We start from the raw sequence: 15,335 nt of genomic DNA, 5'->3' as shown, positions 1-15,335 counted from the left end.
GGAGGTTGCGGTGAGCCAAGATCGCGCCATTGCACTCCAGCCTGGGTAACATGAGTGAAACTCCTTCTCAAAAAAAAAAAAAAAAAAAAAAATGCTGAAAAGTTCTCTTCATTTTGTTTAGCTCATTTACCGTCTCCCCAAATACTAAGCACAAAGTGATAGACTGAATTCCTATCTCTTCATGTCAATATGTTGACTTTTAGTTTGAAGTAGAGCCACACATGTTTAGTCAAGAATTGATTGTAAAGAATAAAAACCCTGCCCAACCAGGAAATGAGCAAAGGAGGGCTAGGGTAAAGATTGCAAGAATAAACATCTCAGACTCCAAGACAAGAAAATATGGGAACCGTGAAGACTGGTTTCGTATGGAGACCAGCAGCCATTCCCTTTGTCTCTATTGCTGCCTACCCAATTGGCAACTTCCCCCTTGTGACTTAAATGCCAAAAAGATGACTTTAATGGCTCAATTCAGTGTTTGAAGGATTCCTGAGAAGAATGCATGATAAAACGTAGCTTCCTAGGTCACCCTTTTAACAGGGACCAGGGGTTTGGGCTGCAGGAGGGTAGTTTCCTGAGGTCAGGCCAAGAAGTGGGCAGATGTGTTAAAGAACAACTGAATACTTCTTCAACTATATAAAGTCCTTTTATATGTAATATGTGCTATGTGATTAAGTCATTTTATTTTAGCTTTTTAAAAAAAACCCAACAAAGGGAAATAAAAAGGTAATGGAAACATTTTAAAGTTTTAAAATCTGAGTCCTGGTCATGGGTCTACTATAAATGTGATTTCTTCCCATAGCTTCTGTTTCTCTAGCCTAAACAAGGGAGATAGTTATCAAAACTTCAGGTACTATTTGAACATACATCAGCACTTGTTAATTTGTTATAAGCCCCGCAACAGTCCCACAACAGAACACCACGCTTTAGTTTTCAGTATGTTTCTTGGGCAAATGAGGTGGTAGGTGGCCAGGCACTAGATTCAAACTTGATTTTCTCGGGATTGTTTTTCCACTTTTAGAGAATACCATTCTTAGGCTAAACTCAATTACAGAATCTACTGCATGATATACAGCCCTCTGTAGAGTTAATTACATCTCTTAATGGGCAAATTTTTAATCTGTTCTTTTTTTTAATTGCGTAAAATCCAGATCTCTCCTAGCTTTAATTGACTTCCTCTTGTTTTCCCTACAACAAATATGGAAAATATCTACATAAAGGTCTTTATGTATAATATATATTTGAATATGTATCAAGTTGTTCCGCAGTCTATTTTTTGTCAGCTGTTATTTATTAATTGCTCTGAACACTTCCAAGTGCTTTATGTGTATTAACTGATTTCATTCTTGTTACTCTGTGAGGTGGTATGATTATCCCAACTTAATAGGAAGCTGAAGCACAGTGAGCTAAAGTAGCAATCGAAGTGATGGAGCAGGGAGAGGAACCAGGCAGTCTGGCTTCAGAACGTCTATCCGACCGCTATGGTGTACTCGAGGATCCCATTCTGAATGTAGGAATAAACAAATTCAGTTTCTCCCAGTTTATGCTCCACTTTATGATACCCTTCTGACTCCAGATGCATGTTGGGGGAGGTTCCCCACACATTAAGCAAGTAAGCAGTACTACAGCAGACACCAGCTGGGTGTCCTCTAATTCAATTCACTTCTTACGCTACCTGGAGATAGCCTCAGATGCCATAGGTTGAAGGCTCAGTCCCTCAAAATGGCTTGCACTTTAGATGCCAGTCAGAAGCCCCAGATGGTGACCTAGGCTCCTAAACAACCAGCTATAAGTTAGGGTTCCCATAACCCTAACTTCTTGGGCTCCAATTATTTGCTAGAGAGGCTCACAGAACTCAGGGATACCTATACAGTCATGCCCTACATAATGACATTTCAATGTCAGACTGCATAGACAACAGTGATACCATAAGATTATAATATCGTATTTTTACTGTACCTTTTCTATGTTTAGGTATGTTTAGATACACAAATGCAGTCGACCATTGAACAACATGGGTTTGAACTGTGTGGGCCTGCTTATATGTGGATATTTTTTTTCAGTAAATGAATTGGATACATTTTTGGAGATTTGGAACAATTTGAAAAACCAGATGAACCTCATAGACTAGAAATATCAAAAAAAAAAAAAAAAAAAAGAAAAAGGTATGTCAAGAATGCATAAAATACATGTAGATACGAGTCTATCATTTACTATCATACACAAATCTATTACAAAAAGTTAAAATTTATCAAAACCTATGCACACAAACATAGACCATACGCTGTACCATATACAGTCTAGATAAATATTTAAAAATGTAAAAATGCAGTTTTAAACCATAACTGAGAAAAAATTATGGGTGCAATGCATGCTATTCAGATGATGGATATACTAAAAGTCCAGACTTCAACAGGATACAATTCTTCCATGTAACAAAAAACCACTTTTACCACTGAAGCTATGGAAAGAACAAAATTTTTAAATTAATTATTACAAAAAGTAACTGTATAAAATTAACTGTAGTACATACTGTTCCACTGAAATAATTTTGTAACCACCTCCTGTTGCTATTACGGCAGAACTCAAGTGTTTAGAGTATCCACTTAAAACACCCTATGAGCTAATCATCTCCATGGGAGCAGTCCTTTGCTCCAGTAAATTGCTTATTGAAGTAAAAATCAATCTCTCACATTTCTTGCGTTTTCATCATGTTTAATGCAATATCCTAAACATTGAATAACACCGTGAGCCCCATACAAAGTGCCACCAGGGTTGCTAGAAATGCTCCCAAGAAGCAGAGGAAAAAAAATGACACTACAAGAAAAAGTTGAATTGCTTGGTAAGTATTTTAGATTGAGGTCTGTAGCTGCAGTTGCCTGCCATTTCAGAATGGAGAGGCATTTAACCAACCCTAAACCTGCAGTATTGATCATTACAGTACAATAAATATGTTTTCTCTTCCTTAGGATTTTCTTAATATTTTATTTTCTCCCTTACTTTATTATAAGGACATAGTATATGATGTATGTGTTAATCAACTGTTTATGTTACTGGTAAGTCTTCCAGTTAGCAGCAGGCTATTAGTAGTTATGTTTTGGGGAAGCCAAAAGTTATACGTGGATTTTTGATTGTGTGGGTGTCATACTCCTAATCCCCCAGTTGTTCCAGTGCCAACTGCACTTGCCATTATGTTACAGTTGCCTACAGTATGCAGTACAGGAACATGCCATGCAGGTTTGCAGCCTAGACAATAGGCTATACCATATAGCCTAGGTGTGTAGTAGGCTATGCTATCTAGCTTTGTGGAAGGACACTCTTAAGATGTTTGCGCAATAACGAAATTGCCTAACAAAGCAATTCTCTTATATATGTATGTATGTATGTATTTTTATAGAGATGGAGTCTTGCTATGTGCCTAGACTGATCTCAAACTCCTGGGCTCAAGCAGTTCTCTCGCCACAGCCTGCCAAAGTGTTGAGATTACAGGCATGAGCCACCACGCCCAGTAACAACACAATTCTCAAAACGTATCTCCTTCATTAAGTGACACATGACTGTACTTACATTAACTAGTTTATTATAAAGGATATTACAGAGGGTACTGATGAACACCAGATGAAGAGATGCATAGGACAATGCATGTGGGAAGGAGCGTGAAGCCTCCATCTATTCATGCTCTTTGCAGGCTATATTCAGCCTGTATATTCTTATCTGTGGCTCTCCTTTAAACACTTTTCTTCCCATGCTCACCATTGTAGAATCCAATATTGCACAAAGCAAGAGTCTAGAGAATTTTGAGTAGGATGAGTCATCACACAGTCCTACCTGTTGACACATATTTGCATACGTAATCAGGCTTTTACAACTAAATTTACCGCAATGTTGACTCACAGTTAATCTTTTTCAAAATGCTTACATGTAATCCAGGGGTTGGTTAACTGTCCCTGCTTACCATACAGTGTGTTTTAGGCCTCTCTCAGTCTTGATGCAAAACTCAGCAACTGTGAATTCCTAAGAAAAAACCCATTTGCATCCGGAGCATTGGCAATTTCCTGCAGAAGGAAAACTGGTGATAGTACACAACACATCCCACAGAAAACAGAAGCATCCTTATCCTTACTGTAATGAGGGACGGTATGATTAAGGGTGCAGGCCCTACAGGTTGGAGTTTGACTGCCTGGGGCCACATCTCAGCTACACACCTTTCTCACTGAATGGCACTAGCAACTTAGGCTCTTTATGCTTCAGTTTCCTTGTCTCTAAAAATGGGGAAAATAGTGTAACTATTATAGTGTTGTGAGGATTGAGTTCACACATGCAAAGCACTTAGTGCTGACCATGTCAAAGGGGTAAAATGTTAGCCATTCTCATTTACCGAAATTCTTTTTTTTTTGAGATGGAGTCCCGCTCTGTCACAAAGGTGGGTGTGCAGTGGCTCGATCTCGACTTACTGCAGCCTCTGCTGTCAGGTTCAAGCGATTCTCCAGCCTCAGTCTCCAGAGTAACTGGGATTACAGGCATGTGCCATCACACTGGCTGATTTTTGTATTTTTAGTGGAGACAGAGTTTACCATGTTGGCCAGGCTGGTTTTGAACTCCTAACCTCAGGTGATCCACCAACCTCGGCCTCCCAAAGTGTTAGGATTACAGGCATGAGCCACCACGCCCAGCCTCATTTACCAAAACCCTTAATCACCAACAGTTCTTTCCCCTTTTCCTGTGTGGCATCAACTATGATGGTTCCTGTTTCCAGCCTCTTAGGTGACCCTTGTTAGGCAGAGAACTTGGTCTTCCTTCCCCTCTTACACCTCCATTATGAACCCTAACCCATCACAAAGTTTATTAAACAAAAGGCCTTACAGTTACCAGAATCCATCCTTGCCCCAAACCAGGAGTATTATAAAGAATAAGAAAGCTTTCCTGGCTGGGTGCAGTGGCTCATGCCCGTAATCCCAGCCCTTTGGGAGGACGAGATGGGAGGATCATTTGAACCTAGGAGTTTAAGTCCAGCCTGGGCAACATAGTGAGACCCCATCTTTAGTTCTTATAAAATTTAAAAGTTTTTAAATAATTTTTCATTAAATTTTTTTAATTAATATTTTTTTAAAGAATGCTTTTCCGGCTGGGCACAGTGGCTCACACCTGTAATCCCAGCACTTTGGGAGGCCAAGGCAAGCAGATCACCTGAGATCGTGAGTTCAAGACCAGCCTGACCAACGTGGAGAAACCCTGTCTCTATTAAAAATACAAAATTAGCTGGGCATGGTGGCACATGCCTGTAATCCCAGCTACTCGGGAGACTGAGGCAGGAGAAACACTTGAAGCCAAGAGGCGGAGGTTGCCATGAGCCAAGTTCGCACCATTGACTCTAGCCTGGTCAACAAGAGCAAAACTCCATCTCAAAAAAAAAACAAAAAAACAAGAAAGCTTTTTCATCACATGCAAATAGCTCTTTCTTTCCATGGTTTATTCTTCCCATTCATCTTCACCATCCTACTCTCATTCTTAGTCAACCTCACTTTCTTTTATTGAAGCAACTATATGTACAAACTACCGTTCTGTGTTGAACACGGACATGTGCCACCTGATGTCCTTTCAAGGAAGAATCTGTTGTACCAGCTTCTGGGAGTGTGTTCAGTGGACAGCCTTCTCTCTCAACCACTTCATGGCTTGCCTCAGCTGCAGAGAACCACTTTGCCCAAGACTGGAAAGCGGGAGAGTGGCGCACCCCCCAATGACCAAGGGGATGCAAAGGGTTGGCCTTCTCAGCCCCACACGGTGCAATTATGGTGGGTCATTTGCACTCCAGAGCTTCCCCATGGGGTTGGCTGAAGCTGTGGGGCCTGTATTATAGCATGAGTTTTTCCTCTCCCTTCTCCTTCCTTTTCTTCCTTTCCATACCAGGGTACTCCCTACCAAATACCTGGTAGTCTGAGTCTTCTTCTCAGAGAACCCAAACTATGTCACATGCTAAGCTTAGTGTAATCCGTAAATAATGGAGTCAGTAATGTTTATTGACCATTTAATATGTGTCAGGCATCATACATCTACTATATCGTTTAATTTCTTTTGTGTTTTTTTTTTCTTTTGAAAGAAAGAGAAAGAGAAAGGGGGAGAGAGAACAGGAATTTTGCTCTATTGCCCAGGCTGTAATGCAATCTAAAAATAGGTATTAAAAACCTCTTTTATGCCGATAATTGTGCTTAACAGCGGAGACAGGAAGGAATAAGGGAAGAAAATAACAAACAAACAGCCAACCAGTATTTCATTTAAGTCTGTGAAATGCTATGCAAATGCTGAATAGTGACTTACTTCCAATTACATGGTCACTTTCAAAATAGGTGTAATATGATACTGAGAAAAATGTATGTTCTCTGGACCTGGGGCGAAGAATTCTGTAAATATTCACTGAGTTTACTTGTTCCAGGTCTGAGTTCAAATTATTTTATTTTATTTATTTTTTTTTTTTGGGGGACAGAGTTTCGCTCTTGTTACCCAGGCTGGAGTGCAATGGCGCGATCTTGGCTTACCGCAACCTCCGCCTCCTGGGTTCAGGCAATTCTCCTGCCTCAGCCTCCTGAGTAGCTGGGATTACAGGCACACACCACCATGCCCAGCTAATTTTTTTTTGTATTTTTAGTAGAGACGGGGGTTTCACCGTGTTGACCAGGATGGTCTCGATCTCTTGACCTCGTGATCCACCCGCCTCGGCCTCCCAAAGTGCTGGGATTACAGGCTTGAGCCACCGTGCCCGGCTGAGTTCAAATTATAGATGTCCCTGTTAATATTCTATCTCATTGATCCGTTGAATATTAACAATGTGGTGTCAAAGTCTCCCACTATTATTGTGCGGGAGTCCAAGTCTCTTTATAAGTCATTAAGAACTTGTCTTATGTATCTGGGTGTTCCTATATTGGGTGAATATATGTTTACGATCATTGACTCCTGTTGTTGCATTGATCCTTTTACCGTTATGTAATGTCCTTCTTTGTTTCTTTTAGTCCTTGTTACTATTAAAGTCTATTTTGTCAAGAGACGGAAGTTACAACTCCTGTTTTCTTTTTCTTTCTTTTTTTTTTTTTTGCTCTCCATTTGATTGGTAAGTCTTCCACCAACCCTTTGCTTTGAGTCTTTGTGTGTCCTTGCTTATGAGATGGATCTGAAGACAGTGAACCGATGGGTTTTGACTTTTTATTCAATTTGCCTGTCTGCGTCTTTGATTGGGGCATTTAATCCATTTAAATTTAGGATTAATATTGATATTTGTGAGTTTAATATTGTGATTTAATGTTAGCTGGCTATTTTGCCCATTAGTTGATATAGATTCTTCATTATGGAGATACTCTCTACCTTTTGGTAAGTTTTTGGGATGACTGATACTGGTTGTTCCTTTCTGTGTATAGAGCTTCTTTTAGAAGCTCTTGTAAAGCAGGCCTGGTGGTGATGAAATCTCTGAGTGCTTGCTTGCTCTTGAAAATTTTTATTTTTCCTTCATTTATGAAACAATTTGGCTGGATATGAGATTCTGGGTTGAAAATTCTTTTCTTTGAGGATATTGAATATTGACCCCCACTCTCTTCTAGTTTGTAGGGTTTCTGCTGAGAGATCTGCTGTGAGTCTGATAGACTTCCCTTTATGGGTAAACTGACCTTTCTCTCTAGCTGCCCTTAGAATTTTCTCATTTATTTCAACCCTGGTGAATCTAACGATTATGTGTCTTGGGGTTACTCTGCTTGAGGAAGATCTCTATGGTGTTCTCTGTATTACCTGAAGTTGAGTATTTTCCTGCCTTACTAGGTTAGGAAAGTTTTCCTGAATAATATCCTGAAGAATATTTTCCAGCTTAGATTCATTCTCTTCATGACATTCAGGTACACCTATCAAACGTAAATTAGGTCTTTTCACATAGTCCCATTTTTCTTGGAGACTTTGTTCATTCCTTTTTACTCTTTCTTCTCTAATCTTGTCTTCTTGTTTCATTTCATTAAGCTGGTCTTCGACCTCTGATATCCTTTCTTCTTGATCAATTCAACTGTTAAAACCTGTGCATACTTCGCGGAGTTCTCGTATTGTATTCTTCAGTTCCCTTAATTCACTTATATTCCTCTCTAGATTGTCTATTCTCGTTAGGATTTCATCAAACCTTTTTTCAAGGTTCTTAGTTTCTTTACATTGGGCTAGAACATATTCTTTTAACTCATAGAAGTTTCTTACTTTCCACCTTCTGAAGCCTAAATCTGTTAATGGAACACACTCGTTCTCTATCAGGCCTTGTTCCCTTGATGAGGAACTGTGATCCCCTGTAGAGGGAGAGGCATTCTGATTTTGGGTATTCTCAGCCTTTTTACGCTGGTTTCTTCCCATCATTGTAAATTTATCCACTTGTCGTCTTTGTAATTACCAACTTTCAAATTAGGTCTCTGAGTGGACGTCCAACTTGTTGATTCCCAGCGCCGGAATCTGAGCAACCCACTGCGCCGGCTAAAACAGCGGCGTTAAGATTCATGGTGCTTTTCTGCCAGGAATCTGCGGCCTGGCTTCCTTCTTGAGTCCCTTTTTCAATCAGCTGAATAGGCGACTCTGCCTTCCCGGAGCTCCAAACGTTGACCAAAAGGGGACCCAGTCCCGTTTACTCTGCACCAAGAACCACCGTGCCGGCCACAAGAGTCACACTGGCGACCCGTGGGGCTCCTCCGCTGGGAATCTCCTGGTTGGTGAGCAACAAAAATTCGTCTGAAAGTGTGGCGTCCTCTCGTTCTCTGCGCTTTCACTGGGAGCTACAATCCTGAGCTGCTAGTAATCAGCCATCTTGGATCTCTCTCCCTCCGTTTAATTTTCATAGTACTTGAAGTAGGTACTGTTACTATCTTTCTGTTACCAATGAGGAAACACAGACCCACAGCTATACTGTTAGTAACTGGTGGAGCTAGGATTTGAATTCAGTCTGACTCCAGAATCTGTATTCTTAACCATCCTTCTACATTGTATTCCGTCATAATATCCACTTCTTTTTTTTTGAGATGGGATCTCGCTCTGTCACTGAGGCTGGAGTGCAGTGGCATGATCTTGGCTCACTGCAATCCGCCCACCTCAATCTTCTGAGTAGCTGGGACTACAGGTACATGCCACCACACCTGGCTAATTTTTGTAGAGGTGGGTTTTGCCATGTCACCCAGGCTGGTCTAGAACTCCTGGATTCCAGTGATCCACCAGCCTCAGCCTCCCCAAGGTGTTGGAATTACAGGCATGAGCCACCACACCTGGGCAGTATCCACTTCTTAAAGAGCAAAAATGGCATTAAATCATGTCTTATGAACATATAATGCTGGGGGGGGGCGGAATATAGCCATATTTGTTATGGAAAGACTTTGTGTTAAAAGTGAACATTCTGAAGGTTTTTAACTGGTGAAAGAAACTACTAGCCTGGAATAATGCCATCAGAGACTGAGTGGAAATCACCGCTTTTGAAGGTGCCATTCTTATGAGCCAAAAGTTTGTCGTTTAAAAGTTTATTTTGATTTGTAATACAATTTGAAATAAAGGTATAGTAACCTTAAAAAGAGGATTATACCTGAATATTTTGAATGGAGTGAATTTGTTAAGTGAATGACTTTGATAACATTTTCATGCACAAGCAAAATGTATTCACTAAATTTCTACGTAATGATCTGCTTTTACTTTGTAATTTGTAGTCCTCAAAAGACTTAAAAAAATAATAATGTCCATACTTACACTTAGAAAAAAAAACAGATCATGTATGTATGTTGAGGAAACATACCGCCTGACCCATAGAATCACTGGATTAGTGAAATGTACACCTCTCTACAGAGATAAAAAACTGACGATAATGTTTGAAACTATTAGGAAGAATGCTCTCTAATAACAAAGGCCTGTTATGGTCCTGATGTCCTAATTGGAAAGTAAGTTGAACCAGATGATGTTTAAAGTCTCTGTCAGTGCTGATTCTATAAAATTGGCAAAGTTTATCATAGCTGAATATAATGTAAAGTCCAGAATATTTTTCTTGATATCTCTTCTGAAAGAGAATCACTGGTAGTCCATGATCTGTCCAATGTTCAACAGACATCTCACACTCTGTTGGAGTAGTGTCATACTTGCTGTTTGAAATATAAGATCTGAGTGGGCAAATTCCGATGAAAGCGTTTCCTTTGGAAATAGTTCCAAAGATTTAAGTTTTCTGTTGTTAACTGGAAGGTTCAAAAGACCAAAATTTTGCTCCTCTGAAATATTTTCATTAGCCTTGAAAAAGAAGGTTAGCAGACAGAGGGAACAAAGTGCTTTTATGTTCAGAAGATGCAGCCAACTTCCTATCTCTGACTTTTCCTCTAAGTTTTGTTATTGAATCAGCAGTTCTGTTTTTTTAAAGTCATCTGGTTATTCCCAAGGTGGCCCTTTGACCTTTGCAATTTGCCCAAAGGAAATAGACATGTATTACGCTAGTTGGACTATAGGTTAAGCTCAGATTTAGCTCTAAGCAACTAATCCTTTGCCCTTATATCATCTGTTATCTCATTCCTGCAGAAAACGGACACAAACATCCAAATTTCCAGCAGTCTCAACATCTGCCTTAAATCTTTTGCAAAGTTTACAGGTAGTAATGTAAATATGTGCATGCTAAAATTAATGTGAAATAAACTCGAAATAAACAAGAGGAATGAACGGATAAGGTTAATATAACTCTCATAGCTATAGCCATCTCCCATAATTAGAAAGTTGAGTGCTTTAAAAAATTTGTTTTAGATTTTAAATGTAAGAATTTAAACCAAAAAGTAAAAGTTTTAATTTCATGGTTTCTTCAAAGCATCAACTCTCCTCAAAACTATATCAACAGCCAATGAAGTTAAAATACATAAAGAGTAGCCGGTAAATAGAAATGAATAAAGTAAAAAAGTAAGTTGAACAGGAAAAGTTTGCAAGTAAGGTGCTGGGATAATCAACAAGCCTGGTAAGGTCCATTTCTCAGACAGTATGAGGTCATGCTGCAGATAGCAAAATACTTCTGGCGCCTTTCATCTGAGGTTCCCAAGTGCTTGGCTGACATTATCTTATAGCAAATATTATTACCTCCATTTCATAGGTGCAGAAACTAAGATACCAGGAGATTAGATAACTTGCTTAAGCATGCACAGTGACTCAGTGATAGAATCAGAAATGTATTTCAGGATCTAATCTTTTCTGTTTGAATAACTAGGTCGGCTTTCTAGATGCCAAAGATATGTGTGAATTTTTATTAAAATTAATAAGTTATAAGTTTTATTAATATACTTAGAAAATTGATTATCTTCTGTAAACAATTCAGTGAAATATTTTTATTGTAAGTCATCATTGCTTTTGGGGGGCGAAATTTAAGAGGTGATTTAAAAATAAATTCTCCCAGATTCAAAGAGATATTCACGTGAGGTGTAAATTATTTAGGAAAACCCATTTTAAAGGCCGAGCATGATGGTGCACACCTGTAATCCCAGCACTTTAGGAGGCTGAGGCAGGCAGTTTGATCTCAGGAATTTGAGACCGGCTTGGGCAACATAGTGAGACTCTGTTTCTACAAAAGGTTTAAAAGTTAGTCGGGTGTGAAAATAAAATTAAAAAAAAAAAAAAAGAAAAGAAAAACAGAGAAAAAAAAAAAAGCACAAAAAAGAAAAGTTAGCCTGGTGTGGTGGTGTGCACCTGTAGTCTCAGCTCCTCAAGAAGCTGAGGCAGGGGGATTGCTCGAGCCAGTTCAAGGCTACAGTAAGCTATGATTATGCCACTGCACTCCAGCCTAGGTGACAGAGTGAGACTCTGCCTAAAAAAGAAAAGAAAAGAAAATTACTTTGGCAGAAGTACAAGAATTGGTACATGGTTTTGTGGTCCTTGTAGACTTTGAATGACAGATAAAGTAGTTCTATAAATAGGATAAAAATTAGTACAAGGGTAATAGTAATATTTTGGGAGTCATATACAGGCAGGGGCCAGAGGCGTGGGCCAGCTGTCAGCTTCTCATGTTGCCTGCTTCTTATTCCAAGACTGAGCAGCAGTGTGGTTCCTGGTAATTTTTTGTTTCAGATCACCATCAGATTGAGATGTCCCTTCAGGATACTTAGCCTTTAAAAAAAATTTTTTATAACACCTGGACCAGTTCCTTATAGTAGATGAGCACGTGACCTTTGATTAGGATTGATTCATAAAGTGCATGAGTCTTCCAGTAATTATTTCAAATGGAGATAACCTATGTTTCCCAAAAGGGGTAGGTGTAAGATTAAACAGCACTAAGGGCAAAACTTTTGACCAGTACAGACAGAAAGATTTAACTAATTTTGCCAGTCGAGTCTTCATTGTTCCATTAGTTTGTTCCACTAATCAAGAGGACTGTCAGTGGTGGGAATAGCGGAAATGAAGAATAAGGCCAAATTTTACATATTGATTTTATATTCTGCCCAGTAAAATGACTGCCTTTGTCACTACATAGTTCTGAGGGTATGTCCCATGTGGGAATTATTTTTTCTAATAAGATGTAACTTACTGCTTAGGCTGTTAATCTGCACTAGGGAATGGTTTTCACCCAGTGAGAAAGCATACAAATCATAACCAAAACAGATTTATATCATTGAGATGGTGGTAGCTAGATAAAATCCATCTGTCATATCTCAAAAGATCCTGAAGCTAAAGGAAAATGTCCTATGGAACTATGAATATGTTTTCTAGGGTTGTGTTTGGGACAGACTTGGGATCTTTGCTAAACTTGAGAAGCAACCTTTGGGGAGAATTTCCAATAATACTGTTTTTCCCCAAAGAATCATTTTATCCCCAATGGTTTAAGTGATTAGTATAATCTAAAATTTGATCGTGGAGGCCATCTCACAAGACTGGTCTCTTATGGAACCCAGAGCATAGGTTAGTGTATTAGGGTTCTCCAGAGGATGTATGAAATGGAGTTTATTAGGGAGCATTGGCTCACATGATCACAAGGTAAAGTCCAATTATAGGCCATCTGCAAGCTGGGAAAAAAGAAGTCAGTAGTGGCTCAGTCAGAGTCCAAAAGCCTCAAAAGCAAAGAAGCTGACAGTGCATCCTTCAGTCTGTGGCTGAAGGTCCAAGAGCCGCCAGCAAACCACTGGTATAAGTCCAGAAATCCAAAGGCCAAAGAACCTGGAGTCTGATGTCTGAGGGCGGGGGAACAGAAGGAAGCAGCCAGCATGGAAGAAAGATGAAAGGCTGAAGACTCAGCAAGCCAGCTTATCCCACCTTCTTCCACCTGCTTTGTTCTAGCCATGCTGGCAGCTGCCTGGATGATGCCCATCCACATTGAGGGCGGGTCTTCCTCTCCCAGTCCACCTACTCAAATGCCAGACTCCTCTGGCAACACCCTCCTAGACACACTCAGAAACAATACTTTACCAGTTATGTAAGCATCTTTCGATCCAATCAAGTTGACACCTAATATTAATATTAACCATCACAGCTGGTTTTAGAGTCATGAAAACATTCTTGAGTTTGCCTATTTTTTTTCAATTTGGGGGCTGTCATGCATTGTGGATACAAGTCTTGATTGTATTACATTGGTCATTAGAAGATCTAAGGGGGTATTAAGTTTTGGGTGGTTGGTTCATAGAAGCTGCAGCTTTCACAGCTGTGTCCGTCAAGTCATTTCCTTTACCTTCTTTGGTATCAGTTTTTTGTGTCTGGAATTTTAATTATTGCTAAAGATTTAGGTTTTTAGATAGCATCAAGTAATTTCAGGACAGTCACTGTTTTCTTATCTTTTGGCCAGTAGAGTTCAGAAAATCTTTTTGTTTCCAGAGCATAACAAAATCACATGTGACCCCAGAAGCACAGTGTCTATCAGTATAGGTATTTGCAGTCTTATTAATTGCCAGCATGCTTGGGAGATTGCAAAGAGTTCTGCCTTCTGTGCAGAAGTAGTTTTTGGTAGGAAACCACTTTCAGTGGTTTCAGACAGTGAAACAACAGCACAGCCAGCTTGACATTTCTCTGCGGTATTTCAAGGTAGAATCCATCAGTAAACCAGACAAATTCAGCATTTGGAATGGGGATTTCCGATGGGTTTTTTCTGAAGGTTAGTGAGGTAGCAGTTAGTGTTATAGAGTCATGTGGTGTCTCACCAGAAGGAAGAGGAAATAAGGTGGCAGAACTCAAAGAGTCACAGCAATCAATAGTTACATTAGAGGGGTGCTGATAGTAGGACCTGTAAGAAGTGAGTCTATGAGCAGACAGTTGTTGGGTATGGATTGAAAAACATAATTAATGGAGAACCTATGTTAATTATTTGATTGTACTAAATGAATTTGCAGTGGCTATGACAGCTCACAAACAGCATAGGAGTCGTGTTGCCACCGGGCCTAACTGTTGGCTGTAATATCTGAGGGGACTGATGGTCTCGATGCCTTCAGGTAAAAACCCCTAAGGCATTTTCATTTTGTTCATGAACAAAAACAGAAAGGGGGAGGCTCTAGTTAGAGCTCCCTAGACTCTCCTCAATATTTCAAAAGAGGAGGAGGCTTCTCAGGCCACTGCAGGAGTTCAAAGCGGTCAGCTTTTAGGAGGCAATACAGAGGCTGAGCCATGGCAGAGAAATTTGGGATCCATTATCTAGTGTCCTGTTAATCTCAAGAACTCAGAGACTTGCCTTTTGGTCATGGGAACAGGAAAAGCCGAGACTGATTTTATTCTTTGGGGATCAAGTGAAAGACCCTGTCCTGAAATTAGAGGTCCTAAATATTTCACCTGTGAGAGAGAAATTTGTAGCTTCTCTTTTGAAGCTTTATGGCTTTTAGTGGCTAATTTCCTTAATAGACAGTGGCTGTCCTCTATGGAGGCCTTTAATGTAAAAGAACAAGGTAGTAAGTCATCCACATATGGCATGAGAACAGAATGTGAAGGAAATGCCAAATATGCTATGTCTGTTTTTAAGACTTGGGAGAAGTATTTGGGACTATCAGCATACCCCAGAGGCATTACTGTCCAGGTACAGTATGTTGTCTTTTCCGTGTTAAGGCAAAAGATACCGGCTACCTGGATCAACCAGAATGATTAAAAAAAAAAAAAAAAGGCCGGGCGCGGTGGCTCACGCCTGTAATCCCAGCACTTTGGGAGGCCCAGGCGGGTGGATCACGAGGTCAAGAGATCGAGACCATCCTGGTCAACATAGTGAAACCCCGTCTCTACTAAACTACAAAAAATCAGCTGGGCATGGTGGCGCATGCCTGTAATCCCAGCTACTCAGGAGGCTGAGGCAGGAGAATTGCCTGAACCCAGGCTGGAGTGCAATGGCGCGATCTCGGCTCACCGCAACCTCCGCCTCCTGGGTTCAGGCA

General features: G+C 40.0%; 1 long non-coding RNA gene across 1 annotated transcript in view; it reads left to right on the top strand.

Moving 5' to 3' along the window:
- Positions 1 to 15,103, top strand: part of LOC116560073 — a 17,189-nt gene extending 2,086 nt beyond the window's left edge. The window contains exons 2-3 of the long non-coding RNA XR_004272776.1: positions 928 to 933; positions 15,071 to 15,103. This is a non-coding gene — a long non-coding RNA (uncharacterized LOC116560073). The remainder of the gene's footprint in view (positions 1 to 927; positions 934 to 15,070) is intronic.
- The last annotated feature ends 232 nt before the right edge of the window (positions 15,104 to 15,335 follow it).

This window comes from Sapajus apella, unplaced genomic scaffold, assembly GCF_009761245.1.
Source record: "Sapajus apella isolate SASKATOON/1434 unplaced genomic scaffold, GSC_monkey_1.0 scaffold25, whole genome shotgun sequence".
NCBI lineage: Eukaryota > Metazoa > Chordata > Mammalia > Primates > Cebidae > Sapajus > Sapajus apella.
This window is presented reverse-complemented; position numbering and strand designations above follow the sequence as displayed.